This window comes from Phaseolus vulgaris, chromosome 11 (assembly GCF_051622355.1).
Source record: "Phaseolus vulgaris cultivar YP4 chromosome 11, ASM5162235v1, whole genome shotgun sequence".
NCBI lineage: Eukaryota > Viridiplantae > Streptophyta > Magnoliopsida > Fabales > Fabaceae > Phaseolus > Phaseolus vulgaris.
Genome location: NC_143508.1, coordinates 32,029,300 through 32,045,564, shown reverse-complemented (window position 1 = coordinate 32,045,564; position 16,265 = coordinate 32,029,300).

The window sequence follows — 16,265 nt, the reverse complement described above, 5'->3', positions numbered from 1 at the left end:
AGAATTTTTCTGAGGAATTTTTCTGTTGGAGGGTTGAAGCTTGATGAAAGGCTTGTGGCCTTCATAGTTTCATGGATTCTCACATCATGCTGATTATGCTGGCCCAAGTGGAACCAATGAAGGAGATAAAACTGAAGAGGCAGCAATGCAAGATGATCCTACTGCTGGAACTCAAGAAGGCATGCATCATGACATCAACATGGAAGAAAGGATGTCAAACATGTCATCCTTTTAAATGCAAATGCTTAATAGAATGGAAACCTTTTGCTGACAATCAAAGGAACCTTTATGAGATGTGCGAGTCAAGATTTACAAACATGGATACAAGGTTCTCTACTCTGGATGAATAAATTGAAGAAGTTCAGAGGCAGATTCTGGAACTGCAATTCCAAAGGGAGGATAGCCCTTCTTTTTAGCTTAAAAGTTTTAAATTTTTATGTTGTTTTTTAATCCTACCATTTGTCTATTTGATTGAGACAAATAGGGGGAGAAGTATTGGGATTGTAATGTTCTTAATATTTCTCTATTGCTTTTGAACATTGCTTTATTGCTTGCTTTTATAAACTATTTTATCTGGTTTATTGTTTAGTTGTTATTTATGGTTTACAGCAAAATTTTAACCAATTATCTCTGTATTATAACTTATTGTTCTTATGCAGGTTCTGCTAATTTTGAAATCTGATATATAGTGCATATCTGTTTGGACTAGACTATTTTGTGTTTGTTCAGTGATTGCAGGATTCAACAGATTCTAAACAAAGAACATTCCTAAAAGCATCCCAGAGATTTGTCTCCATCAAATAGGGGGAGATTGTTGAAGATGGGAAGCTTTGATGTGTCAAATCATCATGAAGCCTGAAGCTGTGTGATGTTTTAGGTTTAGGTTTTGTTATGGGGTTTAGAATCTTTGTAAGATTAATAGTGAATTTCAGACAAAGCTTATTTCAATCTGTTTTAAAGATTAAAGTGTTTTTCCATGCAAAGAGAAAAACAACCGATTAAAATGTCGAGATAATGGGTTGTTTGTAACTTAGCTGGCAAATGAGTTTTGAAACTGTTTTTTGAATCAGTTGCATAACTGACAAAACCATTCAACCGGTTAAATTGTGGTTTTAACCGATTAAATGTATGTTTTCATAACAACTTTTTGGTTGTTAAAAACTGTCATCAACGGTAGCTTTTCAATGTTTATAAAATGAGTCTTCTTTTAAACGTAAAAAGATGGATGAACAAAAGTTCTTTTACACTTTGAGTTAAGATTGATTTGAGAGGTTACAACCTGTTTGTGAAAAGGTTTTTACCAAGATTACCTTTGAGCTTTGTTGTCATTCAAAGAACTGATCAATAGGGTTCTGGTTTATTGTGATTCCAGGTGTTTTATAACCCTGTTCAAGTTCTTGTAATTGTTCATATTACTCTGTGTATAACTGTTGTAAAATCCTATAAAGTCATTGTGATTCTGGCTTGAGGTGTGTGTTGTGTGCAAAGAGGGTGAGTAGGCTTTGTGTGATTCAAAGTCACCTATTTGTGTGTGGTGTTTGTGTAATCTGTGATTGGTTGCATAGTGGATACTCAGTGGTTTGACTGAGGACTAGATGTAGCTCTATGATTGAGTGAACCAGTATAAACTCTGTGTGTAATTCTCTCTATCTCTTCACTCATTAACTGCTTGTATTTTTCGCTGTCATAAACAACCAGTTAAATCGAAATTTTAACCGATTGATTTTCTGATACCAGTTTCTGTTTGACTATTGAATTGCTTTTCTGAATTGCTTTTCTTTGTTGTTTGTTAAAGTTTCATTCTAAGCAAAGTATTTGAGAAAATCTTTTGAAAACAATTTAGCGCCCCCCCCCCCCCCCCTCTTGTTATAGCCATCAAACCTGACAGCCTACACTAGCCGCAACAACCCTGCGTTTGGCCACCAACTCAACCATCTTTTTCTTCATCTCTGTGTTGAGAACAATCTCTGCACAAGAATATAGCGAATAAGATTTTAATTTGGTAAGCACATAAGAAAGTATGAGTACACACAGAATGAGCGAAGGTAAAGAAATGGGAAGTACCAATATGCTTCTTGAGGGAGGCGGGGTAGAACTCGAACTTTATCAGTTCGGCGGTGTCGAACACCACCCCCAACGTGGAAAAGAACTTGCAGGTTTCGTGATCGCGAGGGATTCAAGTCCTCGAGGCGCCTAGGTTTTTTGAGTCCCGGTTCCTTCACCCAGTAGAGCAAAAATCCATCCAGTAGGGTGGAGTCGAACGCACTACACCGTACGTTGAAGAACTTCCCTTTAAAGCCCTTATTAGACTGCTGGAAGAGAGACAACAACACTCTTCCAGCGACTCCGTTAAAGCTTACCCAAAGCCTCTTCCCATGACTTTTGGCTTCAAAGAAGTAAAGGAAAGCGTCCACTGATGGCGTATGGCCGAAGTGGTCGCACAAAATGGAGAAGGCCCTGATGAACGCCCAGCTGTTGGGATGGAGTTGGGCAAGGGTCTCGTTGACCTCGGTCAACAAGGCACGTTTGAACCCAGTAAACGGAAGACGCAGTTTAATTCTTTTAAATACGGTGGCGTAAAGGAAGAAGAAAGGGTCCTCTGCGTCCATGGCGTCGTCGGCACACACGAGTTCACCCTTCCTGCAAGGCATGACCTTCACGAATCGGTCGTGCTCCTTCCCGAAGATACGAGACTTATCTTCGTCGCGTTCGCTATCCTTGTAGGCCTCAAGGTCTTCAAGGGTGGTTATTTTAGAAGTCTCGGCCAGAAGGGCTTCAGGGGCCCAACGATATAGGGCTCTGTAATCAACGGGAGGAGGGTTCGACGTAGTTTTGGTTCTGGCCATCTTGATAAAAAAAGCTAAAAGAGAGAGGAGAAAAGAAGAAAACGAGGGTTTAACAAAAGATGGTGGTTTGACTCAGGAAACCCAGAAAAGCAAAGACTCAACAAACGAAGAACAGAGACGGTGCAAAATATAGAAAACCTAAAGAGTGAAGAAAGATACACTCCCAGAACAGTTATGAGCAGCAGAATCATAAAGCAAGAGCAAACAACACATAAAGTTCATACCTTTGGTCGAGCAGGGGTTGAAGTTCTGAGTTTTGAGAAAGGAAGCGCGAGCGTTTCGAACAAGAGAAAAACTTGGAAATGATTTGCTTGAGTGAAAGTAATGAAACAGTGAAGGGAGTGTAAGGGTTTAATGGTTTAAACAGTGCACGAAGAAGTTCAAGCGCCAACAAGTAATAGCCGTGGATCTTGCCACGTGTACGCGGATGGAAAAAGTATGGTGGGACGTCACTTCAGTGTACTGTTCACATCCTGTCACCCAGTGCCACGTAGGTCGCCTAGGGCGATCACTTAGTCTCTTCGCTGAAACAAGTTACAACTCGAGACTAGGGGGCTTGTGTACCGACCAGTCCTCGGTCATCGACGCTAATGAAGACCTCAGACACCAGAGTATAAAGGCAAGGTGGGTCCCAGGCACACACATCAAGATATGGGCTAGTCTTCGGACATCCGTACCATGGAGATCGACATCAGAGAGAGACATCAGACATCGGACATCAATGTCTGATGGTGATGATGGGCCACGAAAGCGAAGCCCCGCGACTACATAAGCTGGGTCCCATAAGTGGTATGAGTTGAGGTATCGATCAGTTGTCAGACATCGACCTTCGTCTTAAGGACGATGAGTCGTCGGGCATTGGTAGTCTAGACAGCTGAATTGGGCCACAAGAGGTAGGCCCTAGAGGACATCTCAGTCATCAGTAAAATACTCAGATACAAGGGAAAGCCTAAGTCGCGAGGGATCCATGCAGGCGGGGTGTATAACGTATTCAGGCGCGGCACGAGTGAATAGCCCTTGGAGGCGCTAAGGCCCATTAGGGTTAGGGTTCCCATGGGAGGCTGCATGCATGGCACGTGAATGCTTAGGGCACCCTCAGGACATATGGTCCCAGAGATTAGGTGCATGAGTAAGCATCCAGGTGGCCATTTTGTTGGCCGTTACACTTTAGTGAAGGGAAGCCTTATGCGTTAGATTACACTCATATTGTGTAATAGCGACGCAAGGATATTCCCTAGTAACCCTAGCTATATAAAGGGTAGTAAGAAACCCTAATGAGGTATGCAATTTTACACAGTTTTATGACTAAGAGTTTTCAGAGATTTGGTGTTTCTTTGCCCTAAGATTGACTTGAGCATCGGAGTGTTTCAATCTAGGACGCCCCTTTGTCTTTGCAGGTACATAGTGTTTCAATCCAGGAAAACATGAACCAAGGAGAAGACAAACAGGGCATGAGTCGATCGTTAGAGTCAACCGGCCAAACCAAGTCAACCCGCGAGAACAAATATCATACATGATTAGTGATCACTACATAATTAGCTTGAGAATTCCCATTATAATCGCTTTTTTTGTGCACAATTTTTTTATTCTACCCTTATTTAATATATGTAATTATATTAATACAATGTAGTATTTTGTCATTTCATATGAATTACTTAAAAAATAAATTATTTTTTAATTTTTAGATTAATATTAATGTACAGATTTTATATGACTCTCCCATTACTCTCTTAATTCCTTATTTTAAGGCAATAACTGAAATAAAGAGAAAGTATATTGTCACACATTTTCACACCAAATCTCACATATCAAATAAAATAACCTTTATTTTCAATCACTCACTGTAGTCCATTTTTTGCTTTTCAATTCCGACTCATCCAACATTATTTATGTATGTTAAATAATTTCTACCACGCCTGTGTTTCCGCTAGTATATATAAAGGGATATCTCTTCTCACAATTTTTTCCTATTTTATCCTTATATCAATATTTAATTTTATTAAAATTAAAACAGTTATCATAAGCAGTTTTGAATGTAGAGTAGTTTTTTTTTTAATTTATTTTTCTAAAATATATCTCAATTTTTTTTTTAATTTTCATGGATGTTTGCTGGTTTTCATCGCTCGTTCTCTATTTGCTCTTTCTCACTTTATCTCTCTTCTTCATCTTCTTCAAATCTCTTAAAACCCAATAACAAGACTTTCATGCTTTTTGTCTCTCATGCTCTCTCTGTCTCTCATACCTACAATACACATAAATCTATATTTCATTTTAATAAATATAAATATACATATATCTATACCTATATATAGGGGTTTCTCTCTTTAACTTATCTCATTTTTTCCCCTATTTTATCCTTATATAAATATTAAATTTTTATTACTTTATCATGGACATTGCGTCATTTAACAATTTTTTTAAAAATTTAATTTGTTGAAATATATATCCATTTTTTGAACACATATGGATGCATTTTATTGATTATTTATCATTTCAAAATTAAAAATATGAAATCAAGTGAGTTCATTTGGAGAGTAAAAAGTTGTTTCATTTTTTTAGTTTGTATCCTCATATTTTTGTTAGGATTGAGAAAGAGTTAGGAGAGAAAAAAATATTTATACAACACCAAAAGTGAAATTAACAGATTTTATAGAGGAAAAAAATTAAATTTAAATATAAAATTCACTTTTTAGTTCTAATTTAATTTACCAGAAAATAATAAATAAATCACATCTAGTCACTTATTCATGTTTCACCCATATTTAGTTATGCAAAAATTAAATAATAAAGAAACAAACAATTAATATTAGCAAACTTTATTTATTTGAAGGACACTCCCATAAAAAGGGAAAAAAAAGGTTTGGTGGTTTGGAGGGTGAGAAATCTCAAAATTATAGGGTTTAAATTGTAACTTTAGATAAACGCAGGATACTTGAATGTAGTTGTTGTAATCATATTACTTATTGTAGTTATTGTTCTTTGAGAACTGATAACTTATTATTGCGTGTGATTCAATATTGAATTGTAAATATTTTGTTTTATTCTCCTTAACCGACAGTGTACTTTGTCTGCTTTTTGAGTCAAACAATGGTTTTTTAAAACCTTAAAATAACAAAAAAAAAACTTGACATATATGAAAATCTTAAAGTTATTCAAAAATTAAATAATAAAGAAAAAAAATTGATGTTAGCAAACTTTATTTATTTGAAGGACAATACCATGAACAGAGAAAAACAAGGTTTAGTGGTTTGGAGGGTGACAAATCTCGAAATTGTAGGGTTTAAATTGTAACTTTAGATAAAGGCAGGATAATTGAATGTAGTTGTTATAATCATATTACTTTTTGTGGTTATTGTTCTTTCAGATATAATTATTTATTATTGCGTGTGATTCAATATTGAATTGTAAATACTTTGTTTTATTCTCCTTAATCGACGGTGTACTTTGTCTGCTTTTTGAGTCAATGGTTTTTTAAAACCTTAAAATAACAAAAAAAAAAAACCAACTTGACATATATGACAATCTTAAAGTTATGCAAAAATTAAATAATAAAGAAAAAACAATTGATGTTAGCAAACTTTATTTATTTCAAGGAAACTCCCATAAAAAGGGGAAAAAAAGGTTTAGTGGTTTGGAGGGTGAGAAATCTTTAAATTGTAGGGTTTCAATTGTAACTTTTCATAAATGCAGGATACTTGAATATAGTTGTTGTAATCATATTACATATTGTGGTTAATGTTCTTTGAGAGCTTATAACTTATTATTGCATGGGATTCAATATTGAATTGTAAATATTTTGTTTTATTCTCCTTCACCGACTGTGTATGTTGTCTGCTTTTTGAGTCAAACAATGGTTTTTTAAAACCTTAAAATAACAAAAAAAAAAAACCAACTTGACATATATGAAAATCTTAAAGTTATGCAAAAATTAAATAATAAAGGAAAAACAATTGATGTTAGCAAGCTTTATTTATTTGAAGAACGCTCCCATAAAAAGGAAAAAAAAAGGTTTAGTGGTTTGGAGGGTGAGAAATCTTGAAATTGTAGGGTTTAAATTGTAACTTTAGATAAAGGCAAGATACTTGAATGTAGTTGTTGTAAACATATTATTTATTGTGGTTATTGTTCTTTGAAAGCTGATTACTTATTATTGCGTGTGATTCAATATTGAATTGTAAATATTTTGTTTTATTCTCCTTCACCGGCTGTGTACTTTGTCTGCTTTTTGAGTCAAACAATGGTTTTTTAAAACCTTAAAATAAAAAAAAAAAAAATACAACTTGACATATATGAAAATCTTAAAGTTATGCAAAAATTAAATAATAAAGAAAAAACAATTGATGTTAGGAAACCTTATATATCTGAAGGACACTCCCATAAAAAGGAAAAAAAAGGTTTAGTGGTTTGGTGGGTGAGAAATATCGGAACTGTTGGGTTTAAATTGTAACCTTACATGAATGTAGTTGTTGTAATCATATTACTTATTGTGGTTATTGTTCTTTGATAGCTGATTACTTATTATTGCGTGTGATTCAATACTCAATTGTAAATATTTTGTTTTATTTTCCTTAACCGACAGTGTACTTTGGTCTCTTTTTTTTTATCAAACAATGATTTTTTAAAACCATAAAATAACAAAAAAAAAAAAAACTTGACATATATGAAAATCTTAAAGTTATGCAAAAATTAAATAATAAAGAAAAAACAATTGATGTTAGCAAACTTTATTTATTTGAAGGATACTCTAATAAAAAGAGAAAAAAAGGTTTACTAGTTTGGAGGGTTAGAAATCTCGAAATTGTAGGGTTTAAATTGTAACTTTAGATAAGGGCAGGATACTTAAATGTTGTGGAAGTAATCATATTACTTATCGTGGTTATTGTTCCTTGAGAATTGATAATTATTGGGTGTGATTCAATGTTGAATAGTAAATATTTTATTTTATTCTCCTTAATAGACGGTGTACTTTGTCTGCTTTTTGAGTAAAACAATGGTTTTTAAAAACCATAAAATAACAAAAAAAAAACCACCTTGACATATATGAAAATCTTAAAGTTATGCAAATATTAAATAATAAAGAAAAAAATAATTGATGGTAGCAAACTTTATTTATTTGAAGGAAACTCCCATAAAAAGGGAAAAAAATGTTTAGTGGTTTGGAGGGTGAGAAATCTCAAAATTGTAGGGTTTAAATTGTAACTTTTGATAAAGGCAAGATACTTGAATATGGTTGTTGTAATCATATTACTTATTGTGGTTAATGTTCTTTGAGAGCTGATTACTTATTATTTCGTGTGATTCAATATTGAATTGTAAATGTTTTGTATTATTCTCCTTAACTGAAGGTCTACTTCTTCGGCTTTTTGAGTCAAACAATGGTTTTTTAAAACCTTAAAATAACAAAAAAAAAAACCAACTTGACATATATGAAAATCTTAAAGTTATGCAAAAATTAAATAATAAAGAAAAAACAGTTGATGTTAGCAAGCTTTATTTATTTGAAGAACACTCCCATAAAAAGGGAAAAAAAGGTTGAGTGGTTTGGGAGGTGAGAAATTTCGAAAATTGTAGGGTTTAAATTGTCACTTTAGATAAAGGCAGGATACTTGAATGTAGTTGTTGTAATCATATTATTTATTATGGTTATTGTGCTTCGAGAGCTGATTACTTATTATTGCGTATGATTCAATATTGAATTGTAAATATTTGGTTTTATTCTCCTTCACCAGCTGTGTACTTTGTTTGCTTTTTGAGTCAAACAATGGTTTTTTAAAACCTTAAAATAACAAAAAAAAAAAAACAACATGACATATATGAAAATCTTAAAGTTATGCAAAAATTAAATAATAAAGAAAAAACAATTGATGTTAGCAATCTTTATTTATTTGAAGGACACTCCTATTAAAAGGGAAAAAAAGGTTTAGTGGTTTGGAGGGTGAGAAATCTCGAAATTGTAGGGTTTAAATTGTAACTTTAGATAAAGGCAGGATACTTGAATGTAATAGTTGTAATCATGTAAGGAAAAGTGGTGCGGAAGCTATGAAGGTGTGTGAGCAAGATCCTCCTAAGAGTGATGTTGATCTTGAAGGTGCATGATATGTATGAAGCTAGGGAGGTTGGGCCAACCCAAGGAGAGGTGAAGGAGATGAAGTTTAGAGCCTAGAATTCTAGGGAGAAGCAAAGCTTGGCACAAAATGGCAGCATAACTTTACTCACAATAAACTTGAAAATACAAGGTGTAGGCTCCTCCTTTTATAGGCTAAGGAGGACCATAATGCAACCCTAATGCTAGCCAAATGAAATGTAAATGTGAAGCACATGGGTGCACATGGCACATGGGTGCACAAATGAGCACATGGGGAGGGGTGTGTCTAGTTTTTATGCTCACCCCCTCCATGGGCTTTCTAGACCGGCCTTGGTAAATTTAGAGGTTTTTTTAGAAACTCTAAGTTTACCTAGGTTGGTGTTTTAGGTGCCAAAATTAATTCTAAGAAAATTACAAATAAAGTTCCTATGCTAATTTTGACAAGAAATTAAAGTCTACTCTACACTAGAGTTTATGGCATTTGAACATGTAAAAGAACGTCTTCTTGGATCCTCTTGGCCATAACTCTATGGTTGGCCCAAATCTACCCTTTGGTGGGCTTGCATGTGGGCTTGTGCTTGGGCCTCTTCCATCATCCCCTCCCTCTTGAAAAGGATTTGTCCTCAAATCCATTGCTTCTTCTTCTTCATGGCTAGGGGATGGTTGTGGCTGGATGGTGTCCATCATCTCCTCCTTCTTTGAGAAGATCTATCCTCAGATTTTCAGACTTGATCTCGGATAGCAGCCTCTTGCTTCGCCAAAGCTTGTCCTCCTGAGTCAAACGTCCACCTATAGAAATAATCAAATAAGGCATAGGTGTTAGTTTGCAAATTAATTTTACTAGGTTGCCATTTTTGTTTTTCTTTTGGTTTTGGCAACCTTGGACAAAGTTTCTATTTTAATGGTTGTGTGTGGTCTCTAATCATCTTATGTATTTTAAAAGGTTCATTTGTGGTTACTTTCTCTTTAGGCATAAATCCTATAGAAGATGGTAACAACTTAAAAGGAGGAAGATGATTGAACCCACACATAACTTTAAAAGTAGAAATATAAGTAGTTTTGTGAACTACTTTATGGTATGTTTGCTCACCTCTAGAGTTGTGTGTGCACTTCATGTTTATTCTAGGCATAGTAGAAAGAGCTAGATTTTCAAATATATTTTGACCATGCGTTTGAGGATGATAAGAATTTAAAGTGTGCAATTTAGTTGCAAGTTTTCCAAAGGAAATCCTCAAATCATGGTTTGCGAAATTTGGAACTCTATTCAACACTATGCTTGAAGATAAACCATGAAGATGTATGACTTCTCTAGAGAAGAGTTTATCCATAACCATGAAGATTGAATCACAACCTTTTGTTGTCCCAGGGAGTTTTAATATGAAATTTATATCTTCCCAAGGATCATTTGCAAAAGGTGAAGGAGTATAGAGTTCATGAGACATTGCCTTGGGTGTAGTTTGAAAACAAGAATTGTACCTAAGGTAATGTCTTTGAACTTCTTTTCTCATGGGGGACAAAAGTTTTCCTTTTAAAAGCTCTAGAGTTTTGTCAACTCTAATTTGTCCCATGAGTTCTCCTTCATGAAGACTCTTTCTCTTATGTGTAAGGATAGTCTCGTTGTGACAACCATTGTTTATAAGGATTTGTACACTTTGCAATGGTTGTCTCAATAAGACATGACAAGTTTCTTTAGGCCCTACTTCACATAAAAATTTGTTTTTGTAGATGCTTATAAAAAAACTTGACATTCACTTGGTGATATCCTAACACATATGAGAAATAATCTATTTCATTTTTATCTATGCAAGCTTCTTTTAAAGACTCTTCTTTTTCACTTAGGCTTGCAAGTGTTCCTTTACAAAAGGTAAGGCTTTGAGGTTGTTCAGCAAGACACATATTTTCAAAGGTATTTTTAAATCTTTGGTCTTGTTGAATGACCTTGTGGGAAGGAACACTCTTCTCCCACGCCTTTTGTTCTTCAAGGGTTTTCTCATGCTTTTCTTTTTCTTCTTTTTCTTTAGCTTCCCTTTCGACTTCCCCTCTCTTCTTTTGTATTTTTCTTTCCTTTCTTTCTTTATGGGAAGCAAACAATTTTTCTACCCTCATTTCCCAATCTAGGCAAGCTTCTATATTTTCTTTTCCATGGAAATGGGGTTGTTCTACCCTAACCTCTCTTGGGTTTTCTTGTTCTTTTCTATCTCTTCTATGTCTTCTAGGGGGTGCTTGATAATAATCATTTACTCTAATGCTTCCCTCCCCAAAAGAATCATGATCTTTAGAGATATATGCATGAGAAGGTAATTTTTTTAGAATGTGAGACTTCTCATCCTTTGCTTTAGTCAAAACATTAAGTTTAGTCTCACTCTCCAATTGTCTATATGCAATTGATTGCACAGTTTGTGAAACTTCTTTCAAAAGAGTTTTTAAAGATTTTAATTCACTTCCAATAGACTTTGTAGAATGAGAAGAAGAAGACATGGCTAAAGCTTTGTGTATACAAGTATTTTACCTTGAGAAAACTTAGGAAAGTCAAAGAAGGTAGTTTTCCAAGTAAGGGAGGTGAGTCACAAAGGACTACTTAAATGCCAAGCCTTTGCCTTTGCCAAAAACTATCCCCCAATGTCTTCACACAAAGCTTTCTCTTAGTAAACTACTTAGAACACAATTAAGTTGAGAAATCAATTTTTTTTTTCAATGCAAGAAAACAATGTATGCTAACTAATTAACAAAGCTAGACGGTTTTAACAAAGCTTAAAACAACCACACATACAAAGCGTTACTAATTAAGCAATATAGAAACAACTAAAAACAATTAACAATTGCTAATTAAAGAGTTCTACACTAGTCGGCCCTAGGTGAGGCTTCTTGGACACTTGGAGCCCTTGAAGACACACTCACCGTCTAATAACGTAATTAAGAGGTAATTAACACAAATTAAGTTGCAAGGAAATTAAGAAAACTACCTTTGTTGATCCTCTTTTTGCTAAATGCACTTCCTTGTTGTCTTTATTTGTTGGCCCTCCAAGTGTTTGTAGTGTTTTTCAAGAAAACTTGATTCGGCCTTGGCTTTGTTTCCCCTTAGAATGAAGGTCTTAATTCTCCAATTCCAGCACCTATCAAAAGACTAGACCTTACCCAAGTCAAGTTTCCATTCAATTAAGCACCAAAGGAGAAATAAATTCCAGCACCAAATTAGAGGTCAAAGAACAAAAGCAAGAAACAATTTAATTGAATAAAACAGTACCACCAAAAGGAGTTAGATTATGACAACTAGAAAGAGGTCTAAGAAATATTAAGCAAGCAAATAAAAGGTACCAAAATAAAGGTAGGCACACAAAAGAATCCTAAGAATGGCACTAGATTTAGATGACCAAATAAAAAAACAGCACCACTGGAAAATGTTGTGGGCCAGAAATGTGTTTTTCCCCAATTTATGCTGAGCTGTGTTTTTAATATATGATTCTGAAATTTGATATGCAAGATATTCAAGATCTTAGCTAAATCCTGGCTTTGGAATCACTCAAAACTCATGCACCAATTATTTTTAATAAATTTTTCAATTTTGGTGTTCAGTTACGCCAGCTGTAGCGCCTCAGATTTGCACACTGATTTTAAAAGATTTATCATTTTTTTTCTGTTGCTTCTTTTGGACTAATTCTTTTTTTGTCCTTTCTATAACACTTAAAACTTGCAAATTCCAGAGAATCAAAATTTTCCTATGAGTGAAATTATTTTTTCTGGATCAAAACAGTCAGCACAGAAAATCTGAAACAGGGGATTCTGAAAACTGGAAACAAAAAACAGCAAGATACCAAAGTTTAGACACAATGGAAATTTGTGAAATAGAATTGTGTAGGATCTAAAATATGAACTCAAACTAGGATTAAAAAGGCACCAAAAGAGCAAAGAACAGCAGATTCAAGCAATTAAAGGGACCCAAAATCAAGAAACAATCAAGCCAAATAAAAGGACTACTATGAATTGTTGACAATATGGATGAACATGACTTGACAAAACATGTATAGATTCAGAAAATTAAAGACTCAAAGCATAATATGAACCAAATAATGAAAGCAATAAAGACTCAAAAGCCTAAAAGAAAATAGCAACTCAAAGGTGTATGGAATCCTATCACAAATTGCACAAGAACTTGTTCAAGATCAATTGAACAAGAGTGCTTCGGTTGGATCTTCCACAAAGCACACCAAACAAATTAAAATGTAAAAAAAAGCAAGACAATTATGGAAAATAAGATGAACAACATGAAAGTAAAGAAGAACTAAAAATGAAAGACCAAAAGCAACTCATCTTGAAGAACCATAGCTCATGATACCAAATGATGGCATTTCATGAAGGTCTTCTTGAATCATGTAAGGAAAAGTGGTGCGGAAGCTATGAAGGTGTGTGAGCAAGATCCTCCTAAGAGTGATGTTGATCTTGAAGGTGCATGATATGTATGAAGCTAGGGAGGTTCGGTCAACCCAAGGAGAGGTGAAGGAGATGAAGTTTAGAGCCTAGAATTCTAGGGAGAAGCAAAGCTTGGCACAAAATGACAGCATAACTTTACTCACAATAAACTTGAAAATACAAGGTGTAGGCTCCTCCTTTTATAGGCTAAGGAGGACCATAATGCAACCCTAATGCTAGCCAAATGAAATGTAAATGTGAAGCACATGGGTGCACATGGCACATGGGTGCACAAATGAGCACATGGGGAGGGGTGTGTCTAGTTTTTATGCTCACCCCCTCCATGGGCTTTCTAGACCGGCCTTGGTAAATTTAGAGGTTTTTTTAGAAACTCTAAGTTTACCTAGGTTGGTGTTTTAGGTGCCAAAATTAATTCTAAGAAAATTACAAATAAAGTTCCTATGCTAATTTTGACAAGAAATTAAAGTCTACTCTACACTAGAGTTTATGGCATTTGAACATGTAAAAGAACGTCTTCTTGGATCCTCTTGGCCATAACTCTATGGTTGGCCCAAATCTACCCTTTGGTGGGCTTGCATGTGGGCTTGTGCTTGGGCCTCTTCCATCATTACTTATTGTGGTTATTGTTCTTTGAGAGCTGATTACTTATTTTTGGGTGTGATGCAATATTGAATAATAAATATTTTGTTTTATTCTCCTTAACCGACGATGTACTTGGTCTGCTTTTTAAGTCAAACAATGGTTTTTTAAAACTTTAGAATAACCAAAAAAAAGCAACTTGACATATATGAAAATCTTAAAGTTATGCAATAATTAAATAATAAAGAAAAAACAATTGATGTTAGCAAGCTTTATTTATATGAAGGACACTCCCATAAAAAGGGAGAAAAAGGTTTAGTAGTTTGGAGGGTGAGAAATCTCGAAATTGTAAGGTTTAATTTGTAAGTTTAGATAAAGGCAGGATACTTGAATGTAGTGGTTGTAATCATATTACTTATTGTGGTTATTGTTCTTTGAGAGTTGATTACTTATTGTTGCATTTGATTTAATATTGAATTGTAAATATTTTGTTTTATTCTCCTTGTACTTTGTCTGCTTTTTGAGTCAAACAATAATTTTTTAAAACCTTAAATTAACAAAAAAAAAACAACTTGACATATTTTAAAATCTTAATGTTATGCAAAAATTAAATAATAAAGAGAAAACAATTGATGTTAGCAAACTTTATTTATTTGAAGGACACTCCCATAAAAAAGAGAAATAAAGGTTTAGTGGTTTGGAGGGTTAGAAATCTCGAAATTGTAGGGTTTAAATTGTAACTTTTGATGAAGGCAGGATACTTGAATGTAGTGGTTGTAATCATATTACTTATTGTGGTTATTGTTTTTTTTTTGAGCTGATTACTTATTATTGCGTTTGATTTAATTTTGAATTGTAAATATTTTGTTTTATTCTCCTTAATCGACGATGTACTTTGTCTTGGAGATGTCCTGCTGACATGTGGAGTGTGTAGTAGGGTTTGTCACGGCATATATTGTTTTGCAGATAGGAGTTCTTGGTATTTTTTTATGGAGAAGGGATAAAAGAATATAAGATTATAGATTTATATTGTAGCAAGAATGCTGCTGTTATTTCCCTCTACAGAAGGGAATAAGGGAGCCAAAATTTGTCACTGAATTGTTTGAAGTTTGATTTGTCATCTTGTATGTGGCCTTGAAACATATCGTTGTAATAGTTAGACTTCATAATACCACCCGTTTACTGAATTATATAGCTGCTACTTATGTGCTAGTTTTCCTGTTGAACAAGTGACTCTCGCTGTTCTTTATTTTCTCTATTATTTTTGCTTTGAAATATGTCATGCATTTTTTGGGGTGTCACATTTGGATTGGGAGGGTGAAGGCAACACTTTGGTAGTGAACCGTAAACAGAAAAGACAGTCTTGGAGGTAAAATAGGGTTCTTTCTTTCCAATGTGCCTTCAACCAACGTCTCGTCGGGGATAAAGATAAAATATTCTCACTTATAATGAAAATTTATTGTGATAGTATGATGGAAACCATCCAGCCACATACATCCACATAATGATGATGAAGAAGAAGCATTGGATTTGAGGACAAATCCTTTTCAAGAGGGAGGGGATGATGGAAGAGGCCCAAGCCCATGATAGAAAAAGCCCAAGCCAAAGCCCAAATACAAGTTCAAGCTTCAACTCAAGCCCAACAAATAGAAGATATGGGCAAACTAAGCATCATTGGATGTCTTTCTTTTGTAATTACTTTTGAGTATTTTTAGTAGAACATAAAGGGAGGTGTAGATATAAATATAAGAGGTGCAAATGTATAAAGTTAAGTCACACCTTCCATGTAACACAAAAGAAGGTGTAGGTATAGATTTAGGAGGTGCCAAAAATAGAAACCAAATCACACTTCCCTTGTGATTAGGAATTGGCTCCAAATTCAAATGCTTCTCATTTGAATTTTCCTCCACTTTCTTTTTAATTTCCAGCCCCTAAACACTATAAATAAGAGGGCTTGACTCATGTATTTGCAAGATTAATTGAATAGTGAAATGCTGCCAAAATTGTGTCATTCTCACTCCTTGCCTAAACTCTCTTAGGAATAGGCTTTTAATCTTCAAACCCTCACCTCCAAAGGGAGTTGGCCGAACCACTCCCATCTTCCCTACCTTTCATGCACCTTCAAGGTCACCACACCTCTTAGGAGGACCTTGCCCACTCTCATCCATAAGCTTCCGCACCATCTTCAACCAAACATCCAAGAAGAGCTCATAGGAAATCCATCACAGTATAATTTATGTTTGTAATTTTTATGCATAAAATTAAGGTTATTGAATTTAAATAATGCTGCTTCTCACTGAACTAAAAATCCTATAAGCACATTCGTA